Consider the following 11,095-nt stretch of genomic DNA (forward strand, 5'->3'; position numbering starts at 1 on the left):
AGGGGTGTACAAGATGAGTGACCACGCGACACCAGGTTATAGTCCCAACAGGTTTATTTGAAATCACGAGCTTTCGGAGCGCTGCCCCTTCATCACTTCACCTGATGAAGGAGCAGTGCTCCGAAAGCTCGTGATTTCAACTAAACCTGTTGGACTATAACCTGGCAGCACAGTGGGTTAGCACTGCTGCCTCACAGCTCCGGGGACCTGGGTTCGATTCCTGGCTTGGGTCACTGTCTGTGTGGAGTTCACACATTCTCCCCGTGTCTGCGTGGGTTTCCGGGTACTCCGGTTTCCTCCTACAGTCCGAAAGACGTGCAGGTTAGGTGGATTGGCCGTGCTAAATTGCCTCTTAGTGTACCAAGATGTGTAGGTTAGAGGGATTAGTGGGATAAATATGTGGCATTATGGGGATAGAACCTGGGTGGGATTGTTGTCAATGCAGATTCGATGGGCCGAATGGCTTCTTTCTGCACTGTCGGGATTCTGTGGTGTCGAGTGACGCCTCACGTTCTCTAAGGTGTGTGATCGCACACATAGTTAAACGTTTATTTATTAGTCACAAGTAGGCTGACAATATTGCAATGAAGTTACTGTGAGAATCCCCTAGTCGCCACACTCCGGCGCCTGATCGGGTACACTGAGGGAGAATTTAGCCAATCCACCTAACCAGCATGTCTTTTGGACTGTGGGAGGAAACCCACGCAGAAACAGGGAGAATGTGCAGACTCTGCACAGTGACCCAAGCCGGGAATTGAACCCAGACCCCTGGCGCTGTGAGGCAGCAGTGCTAACCACTGTGCCACCGTGCTGTCCTAAGTAGTTGTCCACATTACTGTCTTGTATAAGCCACACACACTAAGGTTAGCCCTCTTGCTGAAGTCCACACTCAGTCTCTCACTTCTCCGTCTTGTGTATTCTCACAGCCCTGAGTGTACATACACTCTCTCTCTCTCTCTCCTTCTCACGAAGGTACACACAACTCCCCATCACAGGCTCTGATGTTGGGTGTAGGGTCTTTCCCCCTCACTGAAATGTTTCTTGCTTTTTACCAATAGCACATGAAGCTGTCGTTTCCACCTCCCTTTTTGCCCCTTCCCCTGATCCCAGGTACCAGAAGTTCAGGGTTGCCAATAACAAGCAAAGGTTCAGCCCCTTTAATCAACGGGAATGCAGCAAGATTTCTCATTGTAGCCTTCGACTGCCCTCTGCTGGTATCCTTGGGTGGCTGCACTAATAATTACCTTCCTGCACTTGCTGCAGTTTCCCTCCTGCCCTCCTTTCATGTCTCTGTGACTCTGTCCAACATCAAATGGCCCTTTCAAGTAGCTATTCTTCACCTGTGGGTATGGATCTTAAATTCTACATGCAGTGTGTGCATCATTGGTGTTTATCAAGTCCTTTATCAAGGGGCGGCACGGTAGCACAGTGGTTAGCACTGCTGCTTCATAGCTCCAGGGACCTGGGTTCGATTCCCGGCTTGGGTCACTGTGTGGAGTTTGCACATTCTCCTCGTGTCTCCGGGTGCTCCGGTTTCCTCCCACAGTCCAAAGATGTGCGGGTTAGGTTGATTGGCCATGCTAAAATTGCCCCTTAGTGTCCTGAGATGTGTAGGTTAGAGGGATTAGTGGGTAAATATGTAGGGATATGGGGGTAGGGCCTGTGTGGGATTGTGGTCGGTGCAGACTCGATGGGCCGAATGGCCTCTTTCTGCACTGTAGGGTTTGTATGATTCTATGATGATTCTTTAAATGGTCTAGCTGATCACATGGGCCAAGTCCACTCTCTGTCACAGTGCTTGGGCACACACCCGCATGTGTGTACATGTACACACAGGCGGGGACACATACATGCCACAGGCCTGCACGTGTGTACATATACACAGGCTGGAACACGTGCATCCCACATATATTGAGTGTTTCGAAAGCTCTTGTACAACATTAAGTTTTGATAGCTTTGTGCGTCGACATGCTAGAAGAAACCAACCTGGCATCTGAAAGCATAATATATAAAATTTTAGACACCACACAGTTCAAGGTTCTAGACTTCAGTCTTGTAATGCATCACTCAATCCGAAACAGTGAATCTTCCCTTCTCCAGATTTCATTTTTTATCCTGTTTCATTTAGCAGAAAAAGCTTCATTGATTATGTAAATGTGAGGTCAATGTAGTAAATCTGAGGTCATTCATCCATTCTGGTAGGAATAACAGCAAAATGGACAATTATTTAAATGGTAAAAAATTGCAGCATGCTGCTGTGCAGAGGGACCTGGGTGTCCTTGTGCAGGAATCTCGAGGAGTTGGTTTGCAGCTGCAGCAGGTAATTAAGAAAGCAAATGGAATTTTGTCCTTCATTGCTTGAGGGATGGAGTTTAAAAACAGCGAGGTTATGTTGCAGCTGTATAAGGTGCTGGTGAGGCCACACCTGGAGTACTGTGAGAAAGGATATACTGGCACTGGAGGGGGTGCAGAGGAGATTCACTAGGTTGACCTAGGTTGATTCCGGAGTTGAGAGGGTTGGCTTATGAGGAGAGACTGAGTAGACTGGGGCTATACTCATTGGAATTCAGAAGAATGAGGGGAGATCTTATAGAAACATATAAGATTATGAAGGAAATAGATAAGATAGAAGTAGGGAAGTTGTTTCCACTGGCGGGTGAAACTAGAACTAGGGGGCATAGCCTCAAAATAAGGGAAGCAGATTTAGGACTGAGTTGAGGAGGAACTTCTTCACACAAAGGGTTGTGAATCTGTGGAATTCCCTGCCCAGTGAAGCAGTTGAGGCTCCCTCATTGAATGTTTTTAAGGCAAGGATAGATAAATTTTTGAACAGTAAAGGAATTAAGGGTTATGGTGAGCGGGCGGGTAAGTGAAGCTGAGTCCACAAAAAGATCAGCCATGATCTTATTGAATGGCGGAGCAGGCTCGAGGGGCCAGATGGCCTACTCTTGCTCCTAGTTCTTATGTTCTTGTGCTTCCAGATGCGGTTTAGTTTTTTTCAATGGTTTTCAAAAGGACTTGATACACACCAAATATACACACGCGCACACTGCACATAGAATCCCTACGGTGCAGAAAGAGGCCATTCAGCCCATCAAGTCTGCACCGACCACAATCCCACCCAGGCCCTGTCACCATAACCCCATATATTCACTCTGCTAGTCCCCTAACACTGGGGTCAATTTAGCATAGCCAATGCACCTAACCAGCACATTTTTGGAGTGTGGGAGGAAACCGGAGCACTCAGAGGAAACCCACACAGACACGGAGAGAACGTGCAGACTCCACACAGTCACCTGAGGCTGGAATTGAACCCGGATGCCTGGCACTGTGAGGCAGCAGTGCTAACCACTGTGCTGCCCCATGTGGACACACACACACAATCATAGTATCATAGAATCCCTACAGTGCAGAAGGAGGCCATTCAGCCCATCGAATCTGCACTGACCACAATCCCACCCAGGTCCTAACCCCACATATTTACCCTGCTAATTCCTCTAATACTAGGGTCAATTTAGCATAGCCAGTCTACCTAATCGGTACATCTTTGGACTGGGAGGAAACCCACGCAGACACGGGGAGAAGGTGCAAACTCCACACACACACTGACCCGAGGCCGGAATTGAACCCAGATGCCTGGCGCTGTGAGGCAGCAGTGCTAACACACACGCAATCACATACACGCACACACATGCACAGAGACAGACACACAAAGATAGACACACACACAGTTGGGGTTTGAATTTTGGAACACTGAGGTAAGGTTTCACAGGGGAACTATTTTATCATGCAAAGTGAGGTCTAGTTTCCAGGAGAGTGGTTTTAAGAGGACGAGCCTTGCTGCAAAACCAAGTATAAAAACTTGCAGATAGATTGAGCTATTGCGATCCAACTGCAGTGTGCAAGGGAACTCCCCTCCATTTTCCCCCTCCCCCAGTTGCAAGCTAATAATCTCTGACTCACCATTATGGCAAGTGGGGGAGGATTCATTTGATATAACGATCGTTGCCTGCAATTGTTAGTCACGCCTCAAATGCCAAACCTTTTCATGCTTTTTTTTTAACCATACCTTCTCCCAACTGTCTGGAATTTTGTTGTTAAGTGTTGAACTGGATGGAAGTGTGAGTTACACACCCCCCATTGTGGAACTCCTCTCAGACTCGGGAAATAAAACAACGCGGGACAAAATGGGACAGGAGAAATCAAACCAATCAAATAACCAAGAACATTTTGAAAATTCTTAGCCGCTCTCTTTCTCTCAAAGCTGACCACAGCTGACTGTAACATCATAGAGATACCTTTAAAAATTAGACAAGATATAGGAGCAGGAGTAGACCATTCAGTCCATCAAGTCTGCTCTGCCATTCAATCAAACAAACAAAGAACAGTACAGCACAGGAAACAGGCCCTTCGGCCCTCCAAGCCTGAGCCGCTCCTTGGTCCAACTAGACCAATCGTTTGTATCCCTCCATTCCCAGGCTGCTCATGTGACTATCCAGGTAAGTCTTAAACGATGTCAGCGTGCCTGCCTCCACCACCCTACTTGGCAGCGCATTCCAGGCCCCCACCACCCTCTGTGTAAAAAACGTCCCTCTGATGTCTGAGTTATACTTCGCCCCTCTCACCTTGAGCTCGTGATCGTCACCTCCGACCTGGGAAAAAGCTTCCCACTGTTCACCCTATCTATACCCTTCATAATCTTGTATACCTCTATTAGATCTCCCCTCATTCTCCGTCTTTCCAAGGAGAACAACCCCAGTTTACCCAATCTCTCCTCATAGCTAAGACCCTCCATACCAGGCAACATCCTGGTAAACCTTCTCTGCACTCTCTCTAACGCCTCCATGTCCTTCTGGTAGTGCGGCGACCAGAACTGGACGCAGTACTCCAAATGTGGCCTAACCAGCGTTCTATACAGCTGCATCATCAGACTCCAGCTTTTATACTCTATACCCCGTCCTATAATCGAGGTTGATATGATTCTCTCCCCCATTCTCCTGACTTCTCCCCGTTACCCTTGATCCCCCTATTAATCCAGAACCTATCTATCTCTGTCTTAAAGACACTCAATGACCTGCCCTCCACAGCCTTCTGTGGCAATGAGTTCCATGGATTCACCACTCTCTGGCTGAAGAAATTCCTCCTCATCTCAGTTTTAAATGAGCGTCCCTTCACTCTGAGGTTGTGCCCTCGGATTCTAGTCTCTCCCACTAATGGAAACATCCTCTCCACATCCACTCTATCCAGACCTCTCAGTATTCTGTAAGTTTCAATGAGATCCCCCCTCACCCTTCTAAACTCCATCGAGTATAGGCCCAGACACCAAAGATGTGCGGGTTAAGTGGATTCGCCATGTTAAACTGTCCTTAGTGTCAGGGGGATTAGCAGGGTTAACGGAATAGGGCTTGGGTGGGATTGTGGTTGGCATAGACGCGATGGGCCAAATGGCCTCCTTCTGTACTGTAAAGACTCTATGAGACTCCTCAACCGCTCCTCATATGACAAACCCTTCATTCCAGGGATCACTCTTGTGAACCTCCTCTGGACCCCCTTCAAGGTCAGCACATCCTTTCTTAGGAGTAGACCATTCGGCCCATCGAGCCTGCTCCACATTTCAATACAATCGTGGCTCATCTTGGCTTTCACCTCCACTTCCTGCCGGCTCCCCACATCCCTTCAATCCCTGAGAGATCTGACTCTCCCTGTCTTCAGTCTATCCCAGGATGGAGCAACCACAACCCTCTGGGCTGGAGAATGCCAAGATTCACAACCCCTTCAGTAAAGGAATTTTCCTCATCTCGCTCCTAAATGATTGGCCCTTATCCTGAGAATTATAGAATCTCAACAGTGCAGAAGGAGACCGTTCGGCCCATCGAGCCTGCGCCAACAACATTCCCACCCAGGTCTTAACCTTATAACCCCATGTATTTATCCCACTAATCCTCATGACTCTAAGGGGCGATTTAGCATGGCCAATCCACCTAACCTGCACATCTTGGGCACTAAGGGGCAATTTAGCATGGTCAATCCACCTAACCTGCACATCTCTGGAGTGTGAGAAGAAACCGGAGCACCCGGAGGAAGCCCACGCGGACGCGAGGAGAATGTGCAGACTCCGCACAGACAGTGACCCGAGGCTGGAATCGAACCTGGATCCCTGACGTTGTGGGGCAGCAGTGCTAACCACTGTGCCACCGAGCCGCCCCAATATGTTCCCAGCTGTTAGATTCCACAACCATTGGAAATAATCTGTGTCTTAACTTGTCAATTCCCCGTCAGAACCTTGTATGCTTCAATGAGATCGCCTCTCATTCTTCTAAACTCCAGCGAATATGCATCCAATTTATTCTGCCTCCTCATCGTATGACAACCCCCACATCCCAGGGACCAATTTAGTCAGCCTCTGCTGTGCCACCACCATTGCAAATATGTGACCAAATGAACAAAAAATAATTGAATGTGTCCACAGGGTAAGTTCTGTGCTCGAACATTCTGTGACTAATTTCCTCTGGGGGCTGTCAGAAGCTGGAGCACTCTGGTTTAACATAGAGTCCTGGAGCCATCACTGTCAGGAGTGAAGAGGCAGTCTGTAGATCCCAGATGTTTTTTATTCATCCATGGGACACGGGCGTCGCTGGCTGGGTCAGCATTTGTTGCCCATCCCTAAGTGCCCGAGGGCAGTTGAGAGTCAACCACATTGCCGTGGCTCTGGAGCCACATGTAGGCCAGACCGGGTAAGGACAGCAGATTTCCTTCCCTAAAGGACATTAGTGAACCAGACTGGTACAACTTGTACCAATTCTTATGGTAGCTAATTAGGAAGGCAAATGGAATTTTGTCCTTCATTGCAAGAGGGATGGCGTTTAAAAACAGCGAGGTTATGTTGCAGCTGTATAAGGTGCTGGTGAGGCCACACCTGGAGTACTGTGTACAATTTTGGTCTCCTTACTTGAGAAAGGATATACTGGCACTAGAGGGGGTGCAGAGGAGATTCACTAGGTTGATTGCGGAGTTGAGAGGGTTGGCTTATGAGGCGACACTGGGTAGACTGGGGCTATACTCATTGGAATTCAGAAGAATGAGGGGAGATCTTAAAGAAACGTATGTTAAAGTTTATTTATTAGTTACAAGTGAGACTTACATTAACACTGCAATGAAGTTACTGTGAAATTCCCCTAGTCGCCACACTCCGGCACCTGTTCGGGTCAATGCACCTGACCAGCACATCTTTCTGACTGAGAGAGGAAACCGGAGCACCCGGAGGAAACCCACACAGACACGGGGAGAACGTGCAGACTCCGCACAGATAGTGACACAAGCCAGGAATCAAGCCCGGGTCCCTGGCGCTGTGAGGCAGCAGTGCTAACCACTGTGCCACCATGCTGCCCCGGGAATAGATAAGATAGAAGCAGGGAGGTTGCTTCCAATGATGGGTGGAACTAGAATTAGGGGGCATGGCCTCAAAATAAGGGGGAGCAGATTTAGGACTGAGTTGAAGAGGAACGTCTTCACACAAAGGGTTGTGAATCTGTGGAATTCCCTGGCCAGTGAAGCAGTTGAGGCTACCTCATTGAATGTTTTTAAGGCAGAGGTAGATAGATTTTTGACCAGTAAAGGAATTAAGGGTTGTGGTGAGTGTGCGGGTATGTGGAGCTGAGTCCACACAAAGATCAGCCATGATCTTATTGAATGGCGGAGCAGGCTCGAGTGACCAGATGGCCTACTCCTGCTCCTAGTTCTTATGAAACAAGACTGGGCGTTCACGGAAAATGCAGAGACTTGTTTCTAAGTCCCATGGAGAAATTTACTTAGTCAAGACTTTGAGGGAAATAGTATTTTGAACTGTGAAAAGGATTGAAGAATTGGTTTCCCTTTGAAACACCAGTAACAACTTCTAGTACAGCACCTTCGATGGAGTGAACTTCCCCAAGGAGCTGCACAGGAACATTCTCAAACAAAATATAAACTACATTAAACTAACACCAGATACTAGAGCAGCTGGCCAGTGGATTCAAGGAGGCTTAAAAGAGGAGATATGATGGGTGGAAAGGGAATTCCTATGCAGCTCAAAGCAGATCATTGACCGCTGTAAAAACCCCATCTGGTTCACTAATATCCTTTAGGGAAGGAAATCTACCGTCCTTACCCGGTCTGGCCGACATGTGACTCCAGAGCCACAGCAATGTGGTTGACTCTCAACTGCCCTCGGGCAACTAGGGATGGGCAATAAATGCTGGCCCAGCCAGCGACATCCATGGGTTTTTCCGACAATGGTTTCATGGTCATCAGTAGATTTTTAATTCCATTTTTTTATTGGATTCAAATTCCACCATCTGCTGTGGCGGGATTCGAACCCGGGTCCCCAGAATATTAACTGAGTTTCTGGATTAATAGTCTAGTGATAATACCACTAGGCCATCGCAGCATTTTGGTTAAGCTCAGGATAACGAAGTGTGCAAGGTGGGAGGTCGGCCGTGAGAGTATTGAGACAACAAAGGGGCTTCCAACTCTTTTTGAAGCTGTTCTGGAATCGGCCAGGAACTCCATACATTGGGCGTGATCTTAGTGCCCATTCACACCACACTCCCGCAGCAGCGAAGAGGGTCACTCTCTGTGTGGAGTCTGCACATTCTCCCTGGGTCTGCGTGGGTTTCCTCCCACAGTCCGAAAGACGCGCTGGTTAGGTGCATTGGCCGTGCTAAATTCTCCCTGTGTACCCAAACAGGCGCCAGAGTGTGGCGACTAGGGGATTTTCACAGTAACTGCATTGCGGTGTTAATGTAAGCCTACTTGTGACACTAATAAACAAACGTAAACTTTAGGAGAATTTGCCAAATCTCCGTTGGCTGGGAATACCACGCTGGCATGAACAGTGGGAAACTTCCAGCCACAATATTACTCCTGAAAAGTAAAGCTCTGAACAGTGGGAGATTCCAGAATGGAGTCTTCAAAGTATTTTCTCGAACATTTTCCACGGTGCCATCAGCTGTCATTGTTTTCTAAAGGGACGCGCGAGCCAGGTGAGCAAGCACTTGGGATTATGATTACAGCTCAAGCTGATTACACGCACCAATTGCTGGGGCCTGTTTCTATTCATACAAATAATGCGGACAACGATCGTTCAGTTGGAATGATTTAGTTATCCACTTGCAGTAAGTATGGATGAGAGTCCAGAGAGTCACAAAGTTGTTGCAGCGCAGGAGGAGGCCATTCAGCCCGTCAGGTCTGTGCCCGCTCTCCGATTGGGCAATTCATTTCTCTGCCTTCTCCGCTGCCCATTCTTCCTTAGTCAATTCCCTCTTGAACGCCTCGACTGAACCTGCCTCCACCACACTCTCAGGCAGTGCATTCCAAACCCCAACCACTCGCCGCGTGTCATAAGAACTAGGAGCAGGAGTAGGCCATCTGGCCCCTCGAGCCTGCTCCGCCATTCAATAAGATCATGGCTGATCTTTTTGTGGACTCAGCTCCACTTACCCACCCGCTCACCATAACCCTTAATTCCTTTACTGTTCAAAAATTTATCTATCCTTGCCTTAAAAACATTCAATGAGGTAGCCTCAACTGCTTCACTGGGCAGGGAATTCCACAGATTCACAACCCTTTGTGTGAAGAAGTTCCTCCTCAACTCAGTCCTAAATCTGCTTCCCCTTATTTTGAGGCTATGCCCCATAGTTCTAGTTTCACCCACCAGTGGAAACAACTTGCCTGCTTCTATATTATCTATTCCCTTCATAATCGTATATGTTTCTATAAGATCTCCCCTCATTCTTCTGAATTCCAATGAGTATAGCCCCAGTCTATTCAGTCTCTCCTCATTATGCCAACCCTCTCAACTCCGGAATCAACCTAGTGAATCTCCTCTGCACCCCCTCCAGTGCCAGTATATCCTTTCTCAAGTAAGGAGACCAAAACTGTACACAGTACTCCAATTGTGGCCTCACCAGCACCTTATACAGCTGCAACATAACCTCGCTGTTTTTAAACTCCATCCCTCTAGCAATGAAGGACAAAATTCCATTTGCCTTCTTAATTACCTGCTGCACCTGCAAACCAATTCCTTGAGATTCCTGCCCAAGGACACCCAGGTCCCTCTGCACAGCAGCATGCTGCAATTTTTTACCATTTAAATAATAGTCCATTTTGCTGTTATTCCTACCAAAATGGATAACCTCACATTTACCAACATTGTACTCCATCTGCCAGACCCTCCCCCTCTCACTTAGACTATCTATATCCCTTTGCAGACTCTCAGCGTCCTCTGCACACTTTGCTCTTCCACCCATCTTAGTGTCATCTGCGAATTTTGACACACTACACTTGGTCCCCAACTCCAAATCATCTATGTAAATCGTAAACAATTGCAGTCCCAACACTGATCCCTGAGGCACACCACTAGTCACTGATCGCCAACCAGAAAAACACCCATTTACCCCCACTCTTTGCTTTCTGTTAGTCAGCCAATCCTCTATCCATGCTAATACATTACCCGTAACACCGTGCACCTTTATCTTATGTAACAGTCATTGGTGCGGCACCTTGTCAAATGCCTTCTGGAAATCCAGATACACCACATCCACAGGTTCCCCATTGTCCACTGCACATGTAATGTTCTCAAAGAATTCCACCAAATTAGTCAAACATGACCTGCCCTTCATGAACTCATGCTGCATCTTACCAATAGAACAATTTATTTCCAGATGTCTCGCTATTTCTTCCTTGATGATAGATTCAAGCATTTTCCCTACTACAGAAGTTAAGCTAAATGGCCTATAGTTACCTGCCTTTTGTCTGTCTCCTTTTTTAAACAGTGGCGTTACGTTTGCTGTTTTCCAATCTGCGGGAACCACCCCAGAGTCCAGCGAATTTTGGTAAATTACCACTAGTGCATTTGCTATTTCTCCCGTCATCTCTTTCAGTACCCTGGGATGCACTCCATCAGGACCAGGAGGATTGGGTTAGGTGGATTGGCCATGGTAAATTGCCCCTTAGTGTCCAAAGATGTGCAGGTTAGGTGGATTTGCCATGCTAAATTGCCCCTTAATGTCCAAAGATGTGCAGGTTAGATGCATTGGCCATGCTAAATTCACAGGGT

Source organism: Mustelus asterias, chromosome 21 (assembly GCF_964213995.1).
Source record: "Mustelus asterias chromosome 21, sMusAst1.hap1.1, whole genome shotgun sequence".
NCBI lineage: Eukaryota > Metazoa > Chordata > Chondrichthyes > Carcharhiniformes > Triakidae > Mustelus > Mustelus asterias.